An 11,443-nucleotide genomic window follows, 5' to 3' on the forward strand; every position below is an offset into this window, starting at 1 on the left:
ATGTCCCTGACACTGGCCTCCTGGATCTATCCACCACTTCTATGTTCTTCTCCTGGCAAGTCAGCCTGAGAGATTTCAGAAGACCTATGCTAGACCACATCATTACCCAGAAGTCTCGGCTCACCTTGAGTCACACCCTCCCTGAAGCCCACAAGGTCAAGCATTTGCTCTGTTCTGACTGCCCTTGGGCTGCTTGAGGCACTAGCCTCCCTCTGCTTTTTAATCACCCCAGACTCAATGCCCCAGGACCTTAGATCTGACTACTGCCTCTTCCCCAACCTCTCCTTCAAGACTTCTGCCACCTTCTGGACAAGTCTTCTCCCATGGACCTGTTGGGAATCATTGTCCACATCTCTATCCTGGCTCCCCAGCACCATCATTTTGTCTCGTGTATTTGTTGCTTCTGTCCCTTCTGATAATACATTCCCCTGGCTGTCTGAAATGCATGGAGATACTCTTGTTTCTTACCTTCTTTTGTAACTCTCTCAAGAGTAGACATGGTTGCCTGTTACATTGTCTGGTGGGACAGATGCCTTTACAGACTATGGCATGGGAGTCCTTCTGAGAGCATCTCTGGGGTAGGGCTAAGTACCACTCTGCCACTAACTTTCGGGCTGGACCTGAAACAGAACCACATTTGACAGACAGTGGGGGTGGAGGTGGGTCTGCACCCCAGACACTTCCCTGCAGACACATGCCCAGGTACAGACACTGCAGGTCACAGACCTCGCTTTCGTTAAAACCCTTGGTGCTCAAGACTACAGATGTTTCTGATCTGTCTATAGTTGCAAAATGTCCAAGGCTCTGTAAAGAGCACCTTGTATCACCCAAAGGCATGGAAGGGAGCCCCAGTCAGGAGGGGGCCAGGAGAGGGACCATTTCCAGGTGTTTGCAGACATCTGGGTTCTAGAGAAAATGGCTGAGAATGGCCAAGGAGGCTTGCACTCAGTTACCCTTCGAAGAGTAGGGAGAAGCCCTGCACTGACCGCCTGTAAGAAGAATGGTAGCTGGCCAGGTCACAGTACATTCTGGTAGTACACAGGCAGAGGAGTCAGGAGCCATTTAACCCACTTCTGGCTTTGTTGTTGTTGCTGCTGTTGTTGGTGGTGTACTGCTGCAGCCCCCTGAGTTCTAGGATTACAGGTATGAATCCTCTGACCTGGTCTCTCATGCCAGATGCATCAAAAACTTGATGTCTGGTCTTCTGGGGGGGGGGGGGGAGCCTCACTGCCTGTTTGCTCCTGCAAAGGCCACACCAGCAGGAGGCGCTGGTGGGTAAGTGCAGTCCTCGAGCCACAAAACAGCTACTCAGGAATTGCCTGAATAATACCCATGCAGGACAGCCTCACTGATGGGGACAAGCAAGACATGTCACCATCACTCAGGGTCCGGGGAAACTGGTCAGCCTGTGCAGGTCTGGAAATCAGTGCTTGATTCCTGGACCCACGTGAAGCTCCATACAGTCTCTGACCCTCTGACCTCCACATGTGCATTGTGGCATGCATGTGCACCCTCCCCCTTCATAATAACTATAAATTTGTTTGTTTGCTTGTGGGTTTTGAGGCAGGGTTTCTCTGTGTGGCCTTGGCTAACCTGGAATTCCCTCTGTAGACCAGGCTAGTCTCTATCTCAAGAGATTCACCTGCCTCTACACACACACACACACATACACACACACACACACACACACACACACACACACACACACACCTCACACACACCTCACGCACCCATCCCCATCCCCATCCCATTGCTAGGATAAAGGCTTGTGCCACTGCCACCCTGGCAACAGTAAGTTTTTTAATGAATGCACTCTTTGGCCCAGCACCTCTAGGGAATGGCCTTGGCAGTATGGGCAGAGTAGATGGGTTTTTCTTGTGTACCCACTCATGATTGACTGTGTGACTCTGGATCTCATATAACCACTCCTGCTCTGGAAGCCAGCTCATGTGTCACCATCCTGGCAGCTGGAGTGCTGGCAGGATCCTCTGGTGCCCATAGTGAGCCACTGCTGCCTCCTGGTGTCCTCAGGCTCCACCCACACTGGCCCAGGAGTCAGCATTGCCTAGGGACCTTTGCTCACCCTAGGCTCCTAGTCAGGATTCCTGTTGCTGGACCCTCCACCTCATTAGGTGCTTCAACCCTTTAGCTTTCTACACAAAGTTTATTCTAGGAAACAGGGGTCACGTTCTGTCCTATCCCGTCTGCCTGTCTATGTATGTCACAGCCTGTCTTGACAGATAGGACTAAGCATATGTGTGATGGCTTGAGAGAGAGCTCAGGGCTTCACATGTGGCTCAAACACCTGTCTCCTCCGCTATCATCCCAATCCCCATGCCCAAAGACTGAGTAGTGGAGCGCTGACCCAAGTACCCCAAGTACCCCTTTCTTTGGCCTGTCCTCACCTCTGGAGTGCTAATTCCTGTTCCCAACCTCAACGGTCTTTGCCATCATGTTGCAAGGCCTGATATGACTCCTTCAACCTGACAGCTACGGCGGGTGTCACTGTACCTAGGTGACAAGTCTGTCCTGGAAGCTGAAGGAGCTTGTCCCTCCCTGCAGTCTGGACTGTGTCCCTGCACATGTCCCCGCTCCTCTACTCTTTAGACTCCCAGTCCCTTGTCTGAGACCTGAGGAGTGACATACCTGCCCTGTAACACCTGGTACAGCCTGAGAGCATGAGGGAAAAGCCTCTTTCTGGGGAAGCCAGTGCTCGCTGCCCTGTCTGTGGAGAATCATACAACTCCTGTCTCATGCTGGCCTGCAATACTGACTCCTCTGTGCCTCTGGCTCAGGCTTTGTGGTCATCAGAGGGCCCCCTCTTCATGCAGGTGGGAACTACCTAGAGGTCTCACACATCCTAAAGCAACACCAGAGGGGGGCACAGGCAAGCCAGGCATGTCCAGTCTGTACAGGTGAGATCCTGACTTTGGCCTACTTGGAAGAGGTTTCATCACCTGGTCTCTGGGGTTGAGGGAGGCCAGTACCTTGTAGGAGGACAATGGGACCAAACACACACAGGACCTTGATGCAGAGGGATTTTTTTTCTAAGCAGATGCCAGAGGCAGACTCTATGGCTGTATTTGGCTTTAGAAATATAAACAAATTCTGTTATTTTAAAAGCATGTTGGGCACAGATAAGACTGGGTTTAAGTATCTTTCCTAAGCAATTAATCCATAGTCCTTGGTCAGAGAAAGGTCTGGGTTCCAGATCTGCAAAGGGGTGCACACAGGTCCTCCCCAGGAACTATCAAAGTCCGGCAAGGGCAAATGAGCACCTAGGAATGAGCATCCAGCAATGAGGGTCGCAGAGCAACACAGTAGCACATTTTCATTTGTCAGACTGGCAATTAGCTGTCACTTTTTAATCAAGTGATGACCCTGAGAGCTGACATGGACCCAAGGAAGGAGGCTTGGAAGCCCATTGGGGCAAGAACCCACAGGACTGGAAACCCTACCATAAAATCAGGACACAAATGTCACAATGAAAAACACTCTTGGTTCACTTTCCTGTCCTTCAAATTCCCCTTTGGAGAAATAGGATGGAGGCTGGGAATATGATTCAGAGTGGTTGCCTGGCTGCCATGTGCAAAGCCTTGGGTTCCCTCCCAGCAAGGTATGAACTGGACATGATGGTTCATGCTTGTTATCCTAGCACTGAGGTGGTAGAGGTCATGCAAGATTATCCTTGACCACACCATGGGAGGAAAAGGCCAGTCTGAGCTTTAAAAGACACCACCTCAAGAGAACAGGGTGGGTGGGTAGGGAGACAGAGACTCTGAAAGGGAGGCAGAAAAAAGGGTAGAAGGGTCAGGATGGTGCTAGGGTGAAGCTCAAAACATACTCTTAAAATGAGGTGGCACCGGCTTCCATCCCTGGTGCACTCCCTACCCCAAAGTATGATAAGTTTACAGAAACATATTACCAAAATATGTATTGCAACTGATGTTGTGTTTGCTGTGCTGGGCACTGGACAGGTAGGGGTTCATGCCCTCACGGCAGTAGCCTTGACACTCAGTACCAGCCTCAGCCTTTCCGTATTTTTCATTTTGAGATGGGGTCTTACTAAGTTACCCAAGGTGACCTTGACTCACTCAGTAGCCCAGGACTCCGTCTCTGCATAGCTGCAATGGCAAACCCATGCCTCCAGGCCTGGCTTTTTATTGCAATGTTATATGTAATGGTAAAATTGAATCTTCTAAATTGGACTTGAGTCACTTTTGACCTCCAGTAGCTCATTGCACATTTCATAGAACCAATGGTGAGGATTTTGAATGCTCCCAGCCCAAAGAAACAGTAGGTGTCTGAGGCCCTATATCACCCATCTGCATATACCTGCTGACATCACTTTGTACTTGAAAACTGCATAGTTACCATGTAGCAAATAAAAATATGTACTTAAGAATAGGTCTATAACTAAATTAACGTCTATAGACAAGTAGACTATTATTTATCGTCAAGATTTGTTTTTATTTTACATGTGTGAGTGTTTGCTGCATATATGTCTATGCACCAGGTATAGGCAGTGCCTTCAGAAGCAGGAAGTAGGTATTGGATTCCCTGGAACTAGTTACAGATGGTTGTGAGCCTCCATGTGGGTGCTGGAAATTGAACCCAGGTCCTGTGCAAGACCAACCAGTACTTTACTGCTGAGCTGTCTCTCCAGCCTTGCCCTATGTTTTTTATTATAATCTCTAAAAAGTCTCCAAAGCCTAACTCCACCTCCAAAATGTGCCTCTTTTGTTATACAGCAAGAAAACTTAACAATGGTATAATGTTTCCATTTTCTTTCCTTTTATACATGTTTGTATTTTCTGACATTTTGTACAATTTAAAAAGTGTGTGTGTGTGTGTGTGTGTGTGTGTGTGTGGTGTATTTTTAAGACAAATTTCTTGCGAAAGCCCAGGCTGGCTTCTCACTGATCAGCCTCCAGAGTAAATAATTTGTCACCAGGAAGGGCAGCATTACTTTTACACTCATAAAAAAGGCTATTTTAAAATAGCACAACTTTTAAAGTTGTTACACAACTTTAAAAAACTTAAAACTATTTCATTTTGATTATATTTTAAATAATGCATGTTCAGTGTAGGAAAAATCTAGAAATGTGAATGGAGGTGCTAGAGGGATGACTCACGCTCTGAGTACTCTGTAGCTGTTGGGTAACATCACTGGTATGCATGTTTCAGAACCTCTTGTTTTTTCTGTTTGTTTTTGTTTCTCTTTAGGTAGAACTTTGTAGAGTTGTGCCATTTTCCCCCTTCTCTTATTTCTTCCTCCCTCCTGTCCCATTTCTCTCTTTTGAGACAAGATCTTGTTAGTAGCCCTGGATGGCCTTAAGCTCACAGCAATCCTCCTGCCTCAGCCTTCCACTTACCGAGATTTCATGCATAAGCACCCAGGCCAGGCTCACATTTTTCCCACTTTAAGCTTCATAAAACAGTCTTTTAAGTTTTGAGTTAAGTTGACACCTGAGGGTTGGACATGAGGCCCTCAGTTCCATCCCCAGTACTATAAAACAAGACCAAAAACATCACTTTGAGGTAACAAGCAATATTCTACTGTATAGATGAGCCATAATTGATGATCATTGTTTTATTTATTTATTTTGTTGTTACTTGTTTTGTTTTTTTGGTGAGTTTCTAATATTCCCCAAATGGTGGGGGGAGGGGTGGATGACATGTTCCAGAAATCTGACAGAACACCTGGTCATTTCTTCAGGTTGACTCCTGAGTGTAGACTTGTGACAGCTATGTACACAGCATAATTAGTTTCAGTGTCATAATTTTAAAAGAGTTAGTTAGAGGAAGAGTGTCTGGCTTTGTATTTCTTCAGCGAGGAATGAATGAGGTTAAAATCTCCCTGAGGAAGAACCAACCTGCACACCCTGCCCCTCCTCTGCCTGGGCCAGCATTGGAACTCCCCCTAGGATCTGAGAGGTGGCTAGTGTAGGGCTGGGAGCGGGGTTGGCATGTCCAGATCTCCATGGCCCCCTTCTTGACCACACCAGGCGACCCCTCGGTTCCTTAGGAACTGCTGTTGCTAAAGTTCTTTCCCCAGAGGCAGAAACATCTACTGCCCTTCTTAAGATCCCTACAATAGAGTGATGGCACCAAAGTTCATTCTGGGGAACCAATTTGGCTTTCTTACAGAGTGTGGGTGAGGTGAGGTGTTGTGGGCAAGAGCACATGCACGAGTGAGCTTACAGCAGCCACGCTTCAAAGGTATCTGATTTTAAAGGTCTGCGACCATCAAGGACGATGATTTCCCCAGTGGTTATTATGTACTATATACTCCAGCCCCTCCCCAGGCCACTTATCAATCAGAGCAGAATTGCATCATGACCCTCCCTGCCTTTCTTGTATGAGGCAGCATCAACAGTCAACAAGCCCAAATGATCTTTTGCAAGCTGGCATGGCTGATTTGATGACGATGGCAGCACTTTGGCTCTCCTGAACTTACAGAACAGGTAGCCTAGACAAGATCGGTGGAAACTTCATTCAGCCTGTGGTTGGCCTGACAGACATGTGTTAAGTCTCACTCCAGTCAGACAGGAGAGAGCCATGCTGTGCTGTTCAGGAGGGCAGAGTGAGGCCTGGGGGTGTGTGGTATTTGGATCCAACTTCACTTTTGACCATGACTTCATCTCCGTCTCAGTAGATCAAGCAGGTCTGGGCACAAAGAGTCTCCTGTCATCACCACATCATTGTCATGTAAGTTTTCAGGCAGACCCTGCCATTCAGGCTTTGGGCCGAGTGTTCATGGTGCCCTCATACTTTACCCAGACAGGAATTCACTCTGTCCTGATGGTACCTGCTCCTCCTATGGACTCGTACACCCATGGCTGTTGGGCAGTACCAACTTCCTAGGACCACTGGGTGGGAGAAATGAGGCAGAATTCATCAAGCATTGGGACCAAGCTGACATACAGGACACCCCTGTGTTAGTTCTTGTCCCTGTACATGTTAGACTATGAGCACTTGGGAAAGTGACTTCCATATCAGCCGGGGATTCATGCAAGCTTCTTAGAAAGAACTTGGAAGCTCTGTCAATGCCTGGGGGTGTGTTTCATGCCTACCGCCTCCTGCCTGGCCCGCCAGCACAGCTCCATTGCCTAGCCTTTCCAGAATGGATGACGAAGAGGGTTTCCACTACTGCAGGGCATTTGACTGCATTGCTGCTCTACAATGTGCAGTCCACCCCACAAGGCTGACTGTTACATGAACTAGAAAACAGACTTTGCCCCTCATGTGCCCCTCAGACACAAACAGGACCCGCTCCTGACAAATTCACCAACTAGAAAATGTATTGAATATGCCTAATATGTGGAGCTGCTGCCTCACTCATCAGCATAGCACAGCACCGTGTACACAGAGCCTGTATCCAGTACCCTGCACACAACACTCTCACCATACAGCATCTGTACCAAAGGACCCTAGACATAGCTCCTGGACCCTGCACCTAGCCTCCTGTACTCACAGCCTCTGGCAAGCAGTTCATTGGGAGCTATGGTCACTGCTGCTGCCCAATACCAAGAGAGCACTGGACTGCAGTTCAGTAGCCTGGGGAAAGGTCCAAAATCAAAGCTCTACTATGTGCCACTCAAACCATCCCAAGCCAAGAACCCTAAGTCAAACTCTTAAGCTTCAGAGGCTGCTGGTAGCCATTGGCCATTTGCAACAGAGACTCAAAGCAATGAAACATGTTCAAGTCTCTATCACTCTCCTGAGTGCTTGCCTGGTGCAGCAGAAGCACTGTGGGGAGCTTTCTAGAGTCTTCAAACCCGGCCTCCCCTCCCTGGACTATGGCCTTGTCTGCTTAGCCCTAGAGAGTTCTCCCTGTTCCAACCTTTGAAGAAGCATGAGGAGGCTAACCCTCACTTCTGCAGGGCCCTCTGCCAGCCACAGGGGCATAGGGAGACACAATCTTTCTTTGAGGTCATTTGGTTGAGAACTAGAACTGAGAAAACGAGAATGAGCAGGATTGGCAATACCCACTATGGGAGGCAAGGATTAATTAACAAACACACTAATTAACCAATCATTACAAACCTAGAAAAATGCTTAGAAAAAGAGGCCCTGGCTTTAAAGAAGGCTGGGGAAATGTGACCTCTGACCTAATGAATGACTTAACTGGGAAAAGGAAGCAGTGGTTAAAAGGGCCTGTGATCAGAAGTAGATCACAGTCTAGGCCCTTAAGTCTTTTGCAGAGGTCTTGGGTTCAGTTCCCAGCACCCACATGGAGGCTCACAACCACCTGTAACTTCAGTTCCAGGGGACTGGACACCCACTTACAGCCTCCATGGGCACTACATGCATGCAGCACATAGACATACATGCAGGCAAAACACCCATACATGTAAAATAAAAATAAATCTTTACAATAAATTAGTCAAGTTGCCTATAGAAATAGATTCATTAACTTAGTTGTAAACCTGTTCTTTTTTAGTACATATTTCTACTTGCTATGTGGTAATTATGCATTTATCAAGTACAAGGTGATGTCAGCCTGTATATGCAGATGAGTGACATAGGGCCTCAGACACCTACTGTTTATCAGACATCTATGCACAGGATAGTTGTAGCCCTGAGACTGGCTTTGGGAGGAGTTGTGGCTCCAACTTGAAAACTTCTACCTGGTTCCAGATGCTTTTCTAAGATTTGGTATGTAATTCACTCAATCCCTGAGCAAGCCACACAGTGGCTCCCTGCATTCATTCTGAGAAGCAGATGCCCCCGGAGAAGGGCTTGTAGGGGTTTACAGTGTCGATGTCTGGGAGCCTCAGCAGAGAGGAACTGTAGCAGAACAAGGCCAGCCAGGATGCAGGGCTGATAGACAGGATGCCTCTGACAGCAGCGTGGCCTGGAGAGTCCTGGGCATGGAGCCCCGGCATTACAGCTCCATCAGCTGTGTAGGATTCCTGCACCCAAGTTTTTTTCCAGCTGGGAAGATAGAGGAGACTGTGTGGATTCCATAGGTGGGCTTCCTGAGGCTCTGATTGACAATATTCCCATAGTCCTTGCTCAAGGGATATGAGTGAGCTCTCTCATTATCCAGACACCTCAGGGGCATTCTCATTTTCAGATAGGAATTGAATAACACGACTTGCCAGGAAGCACATACCCAAAGTTCAGGAGCAGAGGGTTTGGAATGAGGTAGACTGCCCAGACCCTTGTTTTGCTATCCATATCAACTCCCTCCTTGAGATGGGGCAAAAGGCCTGTTGGCAAGGATGCATCTGAGCAGAGCCTTGAATACCAGGGTAACTTAGACAGGTTGTTTTTGTTGTTGTTATTGTTTGTTTTGAAGCTGTAGGCTAAGAACTGACAGCCAGCTGGACCCTTGGCTGGACCCATGTGGGCCATGTGGGGGTGGGGACAGGCAGTATGCAATGTGGCCTCAACTTCCCTTGGGTAACTGAACTGGGTTACTGAAAATAGTTCCAGGTGAGGCAGCTCTACCAGAGCTGTTTGTCCAAGGTGCTCAAGGCTGGATGATGTCTCTCTCCCAATGCTTATGTCACAGTGATAAACTCCAGTTCTTCAGAAAGCCTTTTTTTCTGGAGACAGGGCCTTCAAAGATGGCATTAAATCAAAACAAAGCCACTGGGATGGAATCCTTAGAAGAGACCAGGACACAGACACACACAGAGAAGACTGTACAGGAACTGGGCAAGAGGGCCATGTCTCCAAGCCAAGGAGGAATGTCTTGGGAACCCTCCCCTGTGACACCTCATCCTGGACTTGCAGCTTCATGCTTGTTCATGCTATAATGAAGTGAGCTGCCAGGGAAGCAGGCATCCCACGCAAGACAAGCCCTGGCCAGCACCACATGGGACTCTTGCTGAGCCCACCTGCATTCCTTCAGAGATCTGCCTCTGCAGGAAGAAGCCAGCTGAGAAGCTAGCAGGATAGGGGCCGCATTGCCAGCAGCTGGCAGAGGGAGGTCTTGGGATGTGGCTGGATCTGGAGACATGTGCATGGGAGAGGAGATGAAGCCAAGCTAACCAGGAGAATGTCAATCCCAGACATATGTCCTTCATTTTATTATCTGTGAGTATGTGTGCTTGCACCTGTGTGCTGTGCTGATATATCAAACCCAGGTCCCATAAGCTAAGCAAGAAACTCTATCTCCAATCCAAATCCATGATATTAAAGAGCTTGTTGCATTGGGGAGAGATAGACAATAACATATATGTAAAAAATAGAAAACCAGAACTATGACATCAATTGAATCAAGACCAGAGAGCAGTGCAGACACTGTTTCAGGCCAGTTGACCAAGAAAGCCATGGGCTAAAGTGACATTTGAGTAGTGGTCTGAATGGGGGGGGATCTAGGCATGAAGATATCTCAGGAAAGAAAGAAATAATAGAAAAATATGCCCCTGACATGGAGAAAGACTTCTGTCTTCCTGGTAAAAGGATAGACCTCTGAGGCTGGGGCTCAGTAGCAGAGCATTTCCTTGAATGCATGGTGCCCCAAATTCAATAGCAACTATTAAGGGGAGGAAAGTATAGCAATTCTAAAGTAGGAATTTAAAAAATAAGGAATCTAAAATCAAATATATCAATAAAATGTGTGAACTATGCTGAAAAATACAAACACCCCCAAAAGGACCCAGTATCAGACAGTTTTACAGACAAAGCCATATGATACTCAAATAGCATACATTATATCCATTTTATTCCTTTTAAAAGGAAATGTAAGTTTTTCTATTAAAGGTGTATCTAAAATTAAAATACACAATGCTAGAGAGATGGCTCAGAGTTCAATAGCATAGGCTATTCTTGCAGAGGACTTGGGTTTGATTTCCAGCACCCACATAGTAATTCACAACCGTCTGTAACTTCATTTCCAGATATCTTACACCCACTTTTGGCCTCTGTGGGCACTGCATACATGTGGTATACATACAGAACACTCATACACATAAAATGTAAACAAACATTTTTTTAAATTAAGTTTTTTAAAATGAGGTTGAGCTAGGAGGACCCTAACATCAGCCTGGGATCCATAGCAATAACTTGTTTCAAATGAAAACAAAAAAAACAAAACCCCTGCAAATTTACAGAAATCTATGCCATTCCAATCTAAAAGATTGTTCTCAAAGTTTAAGAGTCCCAGAGACTAGGACTTGGCACCCCCTCTGACCTTTTCTATGAGGCATTTCTTTGAATGGAGGGCACATGGGATATACTCTGCCCTCCCCCAGGCCTCCCGTGAAGAGTTCCTACTGTCTGGTTTTCTTCTCCTCTCTAGAGGGTGTGGAAATGGAGCATCAAGGAGAGCTTGCCTACCAAGTCCAAGGCCCTGGTGTCTAGCTCCAACTCTGAAATTAATATGAGTAAATAAGTCCTTCCTGCTGTACTTGGGTTTTTTCCGTCTAGATGGTGGGAAGAATGTGCAGCAGCTCACAGAAGACTTTGGGAGGTCAGAGTCCCTGCA

This window comes from Phodopus roborovskii, unplaced genomic scaffold (assembly GCF_943737965.1).
Source record: "Phodopus roborovskii unplaced genomic scaffold, PHOROB, whole genome shotgun sequence".
NCBI lineage: Eukaryota > Metazoa > Chordata > Mammalia > Rodentia > Cricetidae > Phodopus > Phodopus roborovskii.